The following is an 11912-nucleotide window of genomic DNA, read 5'->3' as shown; positions in this document are numbered from 1 at the left end:
TTGCATAAATATTGGCAACCAAAAATCCTGTTATATATTTTTGTTACTCAGCTTTAAATTAGTAGGACATAGATCTGGAATATTTGCCACTGACAGTGAATGAGACTAATTTACTTCCATAGTAGGAAGAGAGAAACAGACTCTGCCATTTGTTGAGTACTTACTTTGTGGCCCACAAGTCCTTGTGCTAGAGATTTTCCCTGTTATCTTATTTAATCCTCACAACAACCAGCAGATATTCAATCTTAGTCTCATTTCTATGCATAAGAAAACAAAAGCTTAAAGAAATTAACAAGGATATCCAGGACTTGAACTCAGACCTGGACCAAGCAAACCTAATAGACATTTACAGAATTCTCCACCCTAAATCCACGGAATATACATTCTTCTCAACACCACATCACACCTGCTCTAAAATTGACCACAAAATTCAAAGTAAATTACTCCTCAGCAAATGTAAAAGAACGGAAATCATAACAAACAGTCTCTCAGACCACAGTGCAATCAAGTTAGAACTCAGAATTCAGAAACTAACTCAGAACCGCACAGCTTCATGGAAACTGAACAACTGGCTATTGAATGTTGGCTGGATAAACAATGAAATGAAGGCAGAAATAAAGATATTCTTCAAAACCAATGAGAACGAAGACACAACATACAGAATCTCTGGGACACATTTAAAGCAGTGTCTAGAGGAAAATATATAGCAATAAATGCCCACATGAGAAGCAGGGAAACATCTAAAATCAACACCCTATCGTCAAAATTGACAGACCTAGAGGAACAAAATAAAAAAAAACTCAAAACTTAGAAGAAGACAAGAAATAACTAAGATCAGAGCAGAACTAAAGGAGATAGAGACACAAAAAACCCTTCAAAAAAATCAATAAATCCAGGAGCTGGTTTTTCGAAAGGATCAACAAAATAGACAGACCACTAGCCAGATTAATAAAAAAGAAAAGAGAATAACCAAATTGATGCAATAAAAAGCAACAAAGGGGATATCACCACAGATTCCACAGAAATTCAAACCATCATCACAGATTATTACAAACAACTCTATGCACATAAACTAATAAACCTGGAAGAAATGGATAAATCCTGAACACTTGCCTCCTCCCAAGCCTAAACCAGGAAGAAGCTGAAACCCTGAGTAGACCAATAATAAGGTCTGAAGTTGAAGCAGCAATTAAGAGCCTACCACCCAAAAAAAGCCCAGGTCCAGATGGGTTCACAGCCGAATTCTACCAGACATACAAAGAGGAGCTGATACCATTCCTTCTGAAACTATTCCAAACAATACAAAAAGAGGGAATCCTTCCCAAATCATTTTATGAGACCAACATCATCCTGATACCAAAACCTGGCAGAGACTCAACAAGAAAAGAAAACTTCAGGCCAATATCCATCATGAACATAGACGCAAAAATCTTCAATAAAATACTGGCAAACCGATTGCAACAGCATATCAAAAAGCTTATCCACCATGATCGAGTAGGCTTCATCCTGGGGATGCAAGGCTGGTTCAACATACGCAAGTCTATAAACGTAGTTCACCACATAAACAGAACCAAAGACAAAAAGAACATGATTATCTCAATAGATGCAGAGAAGTCCTTTGACAAAATTCAACAACCTTTTATGCTAAAAACCCTCAATAAACTAGGTATTGACAGAACGTATCTCAAAATAATAAAAGCTATTTACGACAAACCAACAGCCAATATCATACCGAATGGGCAAAAACTGGAAGCATTCCCTTTGAAATCTGGCACTAGACAAGGATGCCCTCTCTGACCACTTCTATTCAATATAGTGCTGGAAGTTCTAGCCAGAGCAATCAGACAAGAAAAAGAAATAAAGGGTATTCAAATAGGAAAGGAGAAAGTCAAATGGTCTCTATTTGCAGATGACATGATTGTATATCTAGAAGACCTCATTGTCTCAGCCCAAAATCTCCTGAATAAGCAACTTCAGCAAAGTCCCAGAATACAAAATCAATGTGCAAAAATCACAAGCATTCCTATACACCAATAACAGACTTAAAGAGAGCCACATCAAGAATGAACTGCCATTCACAATTGCTACGAAGAGAATAAAATACCTAGGAATACAACTAACAAAGAACGTAAAGGACCTCTTCGAGGAGAACTACAAACCACTGCTCAACAAAATAAGAGAGGACACAAACAGATGGAGAAACATTCCATGCTCAAGGTTAGGAAGAATCAATATCGTGAATATGGCCATACTGCCCAAAGTAATTTACAGATTCAATGCTATCCCCATCAAGCTACCAATGGCCTTTTTCACAGAACTGGAAAAAACCACCTTAAACTTCATATGGAACCAAAAGAAAGCCCACATAGCCAAGTCAATTCTAAACAAAAAGAACAAAGCTGGAGGCATCACACTACCAGACTTCAAACTATACTACAAGTCTAGTGTAATCAAAACAGCATGGTACTGGTACCAAAATAGAGATATAGACCAACGGAACAGAACAGAGACCTCGGAGGCAACACCACACATCTACAACCATCTGATCTTTGACAAACCTGACAAAAACAAGCAATGGGGAAAGGATTCCCTGTTTAATAAACGGTGCTGGAAAAACTGGCTAACCATGTGCAGAAAGCAGAAACTGGACCCCTTCCTCACACCTTACACTAAAATTAACTCCATATGGATTAAAGACTTAAACATAAGGCGTAACACCAGGCAGGGTGCAGCGGCTTATGTCTGTAATCCCAGCACTTTGGGAGGCCAAGGCGGGTGGATCACGAGGTCAAGAGATCGAGACCATCCTGGCCAACATGGTGAAAACCTGTCTCTACTAAAAAATACAAAAATTAGCTGGGCGTGGTGGTGCGCGCCTGTAGTCCCAGCTACTCGAGAGGCTGAGGCAGGAGAATTGCTTGAACCTAGGAGGCGGAGATTGCAGTGAGCCGAGATTGCGCCACTGCACTCTAGCCTGGCTCCTGGCAACAAAGCAAGACCCTGTCTCAAGAAAAAATATATAAATAAATAAAGGGGGTTGGAGAGTTGGGAAGAGATAGCATGGGGAGAAATGCCAGATATGGGTGATGGGGAGGAAGGCAGCAAATCACACTGCCATGTGTGTGCCTATGCAACAATCCTGCATGTTCTTCACATGTACCCCAAAACCTAAAATGCAATAAAAAAAAAAAGAGGACCAAAAAAAAAAAAAACCTAACACCATCAAAACCCTAGAAGAAAATCTAGGCAAAACCATTCAGGACATAGGCATAGGCAAGGACTTCATGACCAAAACACCAAAAGCATTGGCAACAAAAGCCAAAATAGACAAATGGGACCTAATCAAACTCCACAGCTTTTGCCCAGCAAAAGAAAGTCATTAGAGTGAATCGGCAACCAACAGAATGGGAAAAATTTTTTGCAATCTACCCATCTGACAAACGGCTATTATCCAGAATCTACAAAGAACTAAAACAGATTTACAAGAAAAAAAAGCAAAACAAATAAGCCCATTCAAAAGTGGGCGAAGGATATGAACACTTTACAAAAGAAGACATACATGAGGCCAACAAACATAAGGAAAAATGCTCATCATCACTGATCATTAGAGAAATGCAAATCAAAACTACATTGAGATACCATCTCATGCCAGTTAGAATGGCCATCATTAAAAATTCTGGAGACAACAGATGCTGGAGAGGATATGGAGAAATAGGAACACTTTTACACTGTTGGTGGGAGTGTAAATTAGTTCAACCATTGTGGAAGACAGTGTGGCGATTCCTCAAGGGCCTAGAAATAGAAATTCCATTTGACCCAGCAATCCCATTACTGGGTATATGTCCAAAGGATTATAAATTGTTCTACTATAAGGACACATGCACACAAATGTTCATTGCAGCACTGTTTACAATAGCAAAGACCTGGAACCAACCCAAAAGCCCATCAATGATAGACTGGACATGGAAAATGTGGCACATATACACCATGGAATACTATGCAGCCATAAAAAATGATGAGTTTGTGTCCTTTGTAGGGACATGGATGAACCTGGAAACCATCATTCTCAGCAAACCGACACAGGAGCAGAAAATCAAACACCACATGTTCTCACTCATAGGCAGGTATTGAACAATAAGAACACATGGACACAGGGAGGGGAGCATCACACACTGGGATCTGTCGGGGGGAGATGGCGGGACAGCAAGGGGTGGGGAGTTGGGGAGAGATAGCATGGGGAGAAATGCCAGATATAGGTGATGGGGAGGAAGGTAGCAAATCACACTGACGTGTATACCTATGCAACAATCTTACATGATCTTCACATGTACCCCAAAACCTAAAATGCAATTAAAAAAAAAAGTATACCCAAGTGATGAGATGACAGGCTAAAGCAATTTAAGAATGCACTGGCTTCCACACTGGCCAGTAGTGAAGGTCTTAGACAATTAAGTTCAGGTTAAATTAAAGCATTTCTGCCCATTATTCTAGTGAGGTTTGTGTTAGCCTGCATGTAACAGAAATTCAATTACAGCATCTTTAGAAAAGATTCTTCTTAAATAACAAGAAGTGCAGAAGGAGGCTCCTTTCACTTCTTGATCATCCATTTTTACTGCGTGGTTTTCTTCCTCATGGTCATAGAGAGCTACCCCATCTCCAGGTATTACATCGATGTTCCTAGCAGAAGAAAGGAAAAAGACACATACCTTCTAAATGTGCTTTTTTTCATAAGGGAAATCATTAATCTCCCAGAATCCTCATCTTGCAGATTTCTGCTTATATCTCATGGGCCAGAACTAGGTCACAAAGCCGCTCCTAATTGCAGAGGACCCAGGGAATTGTGTCTCCTTAACTGGACACTCTAATTCTCTAAGCACAATTGGGACTCTGTTACAAAGGGAAATGGGGAGACTTCATATAGGAAAAGCAAGCAACAGGGCCTACCCCTTCATAGATACCCAGAAAAGCCTGAGTTTTTTCCGGGTTCAAAGGAGCATAGACTTGTAGGATGAAAATGGAAATTTGTGATCATTTGTCTAGTCCAATTTCTTGCCTAATGAAGGAACTACTTCTTCAACTTCTCTCACAATGATCACCCAGCTTCTGCTGAATGTGGATAAAATAGCAATATCTGGCTGCTTGACTATTATATGCAAGAGCACAGGATTTAGGGTCAAAGTGTTAGGGTCACATTTTTCTGTTGTGACAATGGGGGCTAGTCCATACCTTTTGTCATGTGTCTCCTCGGCATATTTTAGATTTTCATCCTTATTCAATTCACTGCTAAAAAAAAAAAAAAAAAAATTCCTAAAAAATTTTTTGTTGTTTTTTGTTCCAAAAAGTTTTATTAATACTAACATTGATGTGTTTTTCATTTTTGTTTTTTCTGAGACAAGGCCTTGCTCTGTCACTCAGTTTTTGAGACAGGGTCTCGCTCTGTCACCCAGGCCGAAGTGCAGTGGTGCAATCACAGCTCACTGCAGCCTTCACCTCCCAGGCTCAAGCTATCCTCCCACATCAGCCTCCCCTGTAGCTGGGACTACAGACACATGCCACCACACCCAACTAATTTTCTTAATTTTTTGGATCTCACTATATTGTCCAAGCTACTTTAAAACTCTTGAGCTCAAGCAATCCTCTCACCTTGGCCTTCCAAAGTGCTGGGATTATAGGTGTGAGCCACTGCACCAGACCTATTATTGTTATTTTTAAATGAATCAATAAAAATACTTTTTAATTTCTCAGATTTGATTTATATTATAGTAAATATCAATAGTTATAACCCATATAAATAAAAGCCCTTTAGGATTCTGAATAATTTTTTAGGGCAATGGGGTCCTGATGCCAAAAAGTTTGAGAACCACTGATCTAATTCAGAATCTAAAGGGGAATTGTAAGAACAAGTAACGCCAGCCTAAGACAGTAAATCTGCTCATTGGATAACTCACTCTACCACACCAAAATAAGAATAAGTATGGTAAAGGCTAGGCATGGTGGTCCACACCTGTAATCCCAGCGCTTTGGAAGCCTGAGGCAACTGATCACTTGAGGTCAGGAGTTCGAGACCAGCCTGGCCTCACAGTGAAACCCCATCTCTACTATATAAAAATACAAACATTTGTTTTTATGTCCTCTTCTCCCTTTCCATCTTTCAGCGTATACTTAACAACACCCTTAAGACCAGACATCTGTTGGGACCTGGACTTTCAGGCAATCTGGACTTGCCAGTGATACCACAGAGATGGCACCTGTCAAAAGGGTGGTGGTTCCACTTCTAGATTGTGGATCTTCAGATAAATTCTTCCATTTGCATTTCACTTCCTGAAAGTCAGGGTCAACTCATGAAAAGTTGTTAAACAATATGCTAAATGTGAAATGTCAACCCTCACTCTAAATTTTCCCTGTTCAGAGCATCAGATGAAGACTTCATTGGGTTTTATAGTGGCTTTCTGATTTTTGGTAGTTCATCAAAGAAGGGAGTTTGAAAGTTGTTGTATACTGTTAACAATTGTCTGCTCATGTCCTGCCTGAAATACCATGATTGTTTATGGAAAGTATCTTTAATAAGGCTGGATACAGTTTGGCTTGGGAGAAAAAAAGTAGTTTAAAATGTTTAATGAAACTCAATAAACTACTTTTATTTAGGGGACTTTAATCTGTTAAATTTATAAATTAATGAAACATGAATTTTTTAATGAAAGCAATTTTTCTTAATCTTTACAAAAATATATAAGATTATTAATAAAATAAGTTGCAAATTTGACTAAGAGGCATGAGAAAAACAAAATTTTCCAATTTATAATTCTAATTAATTGGGCATTTATTAAATGTAAGCAAATGTAGGTAGCCCTTTGCATGCATAATTTCACCCTCAGATAAAAACTCAAAAGATGTCATAGAATGGCATGCAGCATAGGGATAATAATCTCCATTGAGAGTTTTTGGTATCCAGTGGGTTAAGAAACAGACTATTGGCCAGGTGCCGTGGCTCATGCCTGTAATCCCAGCACTTTGGGAAGCTGAGGCTAGTGGATCACCTCAGGTCAGGAGTTTGAAACCAGCCTGGCCAACATGGTGAAACCCCGCCTCTACTAAAAATACAAAAATTAGCTAGGTGTGATGGCACATGCTTGTAATCCCAGCTATTGGGGAGACTGAGGTGGGAGGATCACTTAAACTCAGGAGGTGGAGGTTGTAGTGAGCTGAGATAATGCCACTCGTTCCAGCCTGGGTGACAGAGTGAGACTCTGTCTCAAAAATAATAATAATAGTAAATTAGCTGGGTGTGGTAAGGCACACCTGTAGACCCACCTACTCAGAAGACTGAGGCAGAAGGATCGCTTGAGCCAGGAGTTCAAGTGAGCTGTGATTGTACCATCCATCTGGGCAACAGAGCAAGTCCCTGTCTCTAAAAAAAAAAAAAAAAAGTATATGTAGATACACACACACACACACACACACACACACACACACACACACACATTTGTCTGTATATGCCTGAATGCCTGAAATATTTTAGTAGCAAATAATTTACCTTTCTCAATGATAGATTTTGAAGTTAATCAATAGGTTAATTGTGATTGGCCTTACACACATTTTTTAACTTTTTTCCATAACAAAAATGTTATGTACAAGGAGTCCAACTGCCCTGGATAATATGTGGTGTGTTTAGAAAGATTATCCTAGGAGAACACTAATTGTAAGCACTACAAAGACAGAAGAAAATCACCTTACTAGAGGAAATTCTCTGCCAATAGTGGTATTACTTACAAAAACAAGAAGCAGGCAAATGAGAACACCTTGGTAATAACACCAGGGCAAGGCGCGATGGCTCACACCTGTAATCCCAGCACTTTGGGAGGCTGAGGTGGGTGGATTACTTGAGGTCAGGAGTTCAAGATCAGCCTGACCAACGTGGTGAACTCCTGTCTCTACTAAAAATACAAAATTAGCTAGACATGGTGGTGCACGCCTGTAATCCCAGCTACTTGGGAGGCTGAGGTAGGAGAATGGCTTGAACCCGTGAGGTGGAAGTTGCAGTGAGCCAAGATCGTGCCATTGCACTCCAGCCTGGGCAACAAGGGTGAAACTCTTGTCTCGAAAACAATTAAAAAAAAAAAAAATTACCTCCCATTCAGGTGATCGAGCTTGAATTCTCTGTTCTCATATCGAATCAGAAACCAAAGTTTGGTTCTTTCTTTCACGTAGCTCATTTCTACCCTTCCCACCCCATTCTTACAGCCACCATCACACAATCCATCCTTTATTCCTTCCCATGAAATGCCTTCTAATTATGGAAACATTGAAAAGTTCAAAATCTCAGTGTGACAGGCATCTCTCTCTTGATTATTATAAAATTTAATTTACATAATAGATTGGTTTTGCTTTTCTAAAGCGGTATCTATTTTGTCTTCAGCAGATCACTAAAGAACTAACACAGTACCTGTATGTGGAAATATTAATTTAAGAGTTCTGCCCCGGTGTGGTGGCTCAGGCCGGGCGCTGTGGCTCACGACTGTAATCCAGCACTTTGGGGGACCGAGGCGGGCGGATCACGAGGTCAGGAGTTCGAGGCCAGCCTGGCCAACATGGTGAAACCCCGTCTCTACGAAAATACGAAACAAGTTATCCGGGCATGGTGGTGTGCGCCTGTAATCCCAGCTACTCGGGAGGCTGAAGCAGGGCCAATCAGTTGAACCTGGGAGGCGGAGTTTACAGTGAGCTGAGATCACGCCACTGCACTCCAACCTGGGCGACAGAGTGAGACTCCAGCTCAAAAAATAAAATAAAATAAAAAAGAGTTCTGCAGTTCTGTTTGCAGTGCCCAACCTTTGGTCTCCTGCTGGAACACCAGTCCTTCCAGTGTCCATCCCCTGTTTCTTCTAAAGCGTCAGAGCAGACTCGGGCTGCCCTCACAGTTGCTCTCAGAATGACCAGCTCAGCATCTCCAGCCACGTCAGAACACCCCAACAAGGCCTTCACAGCCAATCAGCTGTTTCTCCTGACTCCCTGTCAGTCCCAATCCGTACTCCCTTTAAAGGACTGTAAGTTGAATTTGAGCTAAAGAAATAGCTGGAAGGTGACAATAGCTAAGCCCCCAAAGCTTTAAATAGAATAAGGCGAATAAGGAGAAGCCTCATGGAGGCGCCTACCCAATGAAACGGATCTCTCAGAAAATCACTCTCTGTGCATCTCTCATGTGAGCATTGGAGTCAAAGCCCAGGGCACAGCCAATTTAAGAAAAAGGTGGAGGCAGCAGTGGCTGGCTTTGCTAGGAGACAGATCTCTGTCATTATAATGTATGAGAAACATATCATTTGTTATGCCAGAGAAAAAGATATTTCACACAACAAAGGAGAGGAATGTATCTATTGGTCAATTATTTCATCTTTTTCCAGGCATTACTGAATTTCAGATAAATAATTCTTCATCACAGAAGATATTTGTTGCCAGAGTCCCCTGAAGATAAGGCAAGGCAGGCCCTTAAATATGTGAATTACAAATGTATAAAATGGAAGTCAGCAGGCGAGTGCACCCCCGCCTAAAGACATTTAGATTTTAAAATATTTGAAAACATTGATCTGGCCTTACAAAAGGAAAACATAGCTGTAGGCAAATCTGGCACGCAGATGCTGGTCTTCCTTTTCAGCTCTCAGGTTAAGCCAAGAGATTATTAAAATAATCAAAGATTTGGAAACGTTTTGGCTTTTTTCTTAACTACATGGTTTAATTTTAGATAGCACTGGTTGACTCTCTGCTATGAAAGATGAAGTGATTATGCTCTTAACAATTTCTCCTACCTATGTTTTTCTCCATTTCTTTTCTCATTAATTATATTTTACCTTGCCAGATTGTAAGCCATCACATCATGTTCTGTAATTATAATACTCCTAGTTACTTAGTTTTTGTTCTATTTTGAAAAGGGTCTGGTGCTCATTTCCAGTTCTTTTACCACTCCTGCATTCTTGATTTTGATTCATTTCTTTGGCTGGATTTCAATGTCCAATGGTTTTGTTCATGAAAGGCTTACTTCTATATCTCTTACACACTAGATTCTAAGTACTATGTTCCCTCTGTTTCTTCATATTTGAGAAAGCCTGCTTGTTGACTTTATAACTGAATAACTTTGTTGAACTACTCTTTTTTTTTTTAAACAGGCTTACTGCACTTTATTTTTCTTCTATAAAAACCTTATGTTGTAGCCACAGCTGAAGCCTGTGTCCTCTGCACACAGACTCTGGTGTGGACCAGGTCAGTGAATTCCTGATAAGGAGACTTGGTGAATACAGTCTCCTTCCAGAGGTCGAGGGTCACGTAGCTCTAGGTCTTGGAGATGCCATCGAAGGTGGCCTTGGCAAAGTTGCGCAGGGTGGCAGCCCCAGCTGAGGTGTGGCAGTCATGGATATTGGCTATCATCAGCGACTTCTTAGGCACTGGGATCGAGACGATGCCAGTGCTCCAAGTGCAGCGATGAGGCGCACCAGCACAGGGCTGCAGCGGCCTGTCACCTTGCAAGGGGTTTGCCAGTCTGGTTCCCCCAGTAGCCTCTGCACACGGGGACAATGGAGAGGTTGGCCAGAATACCAGCCCCTCAGATGGCAGTGGCCAGCTCCTTGGAGCACTTAACACCCAGACCGACATGGCCACTGTAGTCCACAATGACAACCAACGCCTTGAACCTGGTGCACTGGCCGGCACGGGTCTGCTTCTGCACCAGCATCATCTTCAAAACCTCAGGCTTGAGAGAGGCCCCTAGGAAAAAGTCAATGATCTCAGACTCCTCGAGGGGCCGGGAGAAGAGAAAGGTCCCTCGAGGGTCTTGATCTTCATGTCCTTGACCAAGCAGCCCAGTTTGGCGAGGGGCATCCACTCCTTGCCCTTGGCCTTGCCTCCATGAGCTCTGTGGCCTTGGGCCCGTCCCGGATCTCGGCAGCGACCCCAGCTGGGAATGCCACTGCCCTAGCCTCTGCAAAAAACGCCTCAGTTCCCCATCCCAGGGCCCCCTCCTCTCCCTGCTGCACCAGCCATCTGCCGTTTGGTGTTTTCTCTGAGAAGAAGCGGGCTACACTTTCTTGTCCTCAGAAGTTGGTGGATATTGCTCCATTCCCTTCTGTACCACAAGCCCAGCCCAATTTCACTCCTTATAGGAATATGTGTATTAACATGCATAAAATATAAGGATATTTTATATATTATATATATATCTTATGAGAATATATAAAACATATATATATTTCTTATTATTTTACAGTCTATGAACTCCATATCGATTACCTTCCACTTATTTTAATCTCTTTGTGCCTTTTCTCTGCATTTACTGATTATTATTGTTGTTGTTTTCTTATCTTTTTTTTTTTTTTCCAGAGACAGAGTGCTCACACTCTGTCATTGAGGCTGGAGTGTAGTGGTGTGGTCTTATTTCACTGCAGCCTCAACCCCTGGACTCAAGCAATCCTCCTGCCTCAGCTTCCAGAGTAGCTAGGACTACAGGCCTGAGCTACCCCACCAAGCTAACATTTTGTAGAGGCAGAGTATCACTATGTTAACCAGGCTGGACTCAAACTCCTGGGCTCTGGTGATCCTCCCACCTCGGTCTCCCGAAGTGCTGGGATTCCAGGCATAAGTCACTGTGCCTGGCCCTGCATTCACCGATTATTGTCAGCATTTGCTCCATGCTACTAATTCTATGTTCAGTCCTGTCTATCCTGTTCCCTGCTCTTCCTAAATTATTTAGTAGATCTATGGTGGCTGCCTTTGGGATCTCAAATAGTTTCCTTAGCACTAAAAATTTCTCCATTCTTTTCATTCTTTTATTTTATACCTCATTTTGGGGCCTTACTTTTCTAGAATAATAGTATCATAAAGTTATTCTATATCTCTTTTTTTTTTTTAGATGGAGTCTCGCTCCCATT

General features: G+C 41.2%; 1 pseudogene; it reads right to left on the bottom strand.

Annotated features, from left to right (window-relative positions):
* Positions 1–10147: 10147 nt before the first annotated feature.
* Positions 10148–11028, bottom strand: LOC116529792 (annotated as a pseudogene).
* Positions 11029–11912: the final 884 nt, after the last annotated feature.

Source organism: Sapajus apella, unplaced genomic scaffold (genome assembly GCF_009761245.1).
Source record: "Sapajus apella isolate SASKATOON/1434 unplaced genomic scaffold, GSC_monkey_1.0 scaffold3, whole genome shotgun sequence".
Taxonomy (NCBI): Eukaryota; Metazoa; Chordata; class Mammalia; order Primates; family Cebidae; genus Sapajus; species Sapajus apella.
The sequence above is the reverse complement of the archived record's forward strand: the minus strand, read 5'-3'. Positions and strand labels throughout refer to the sequence as shown.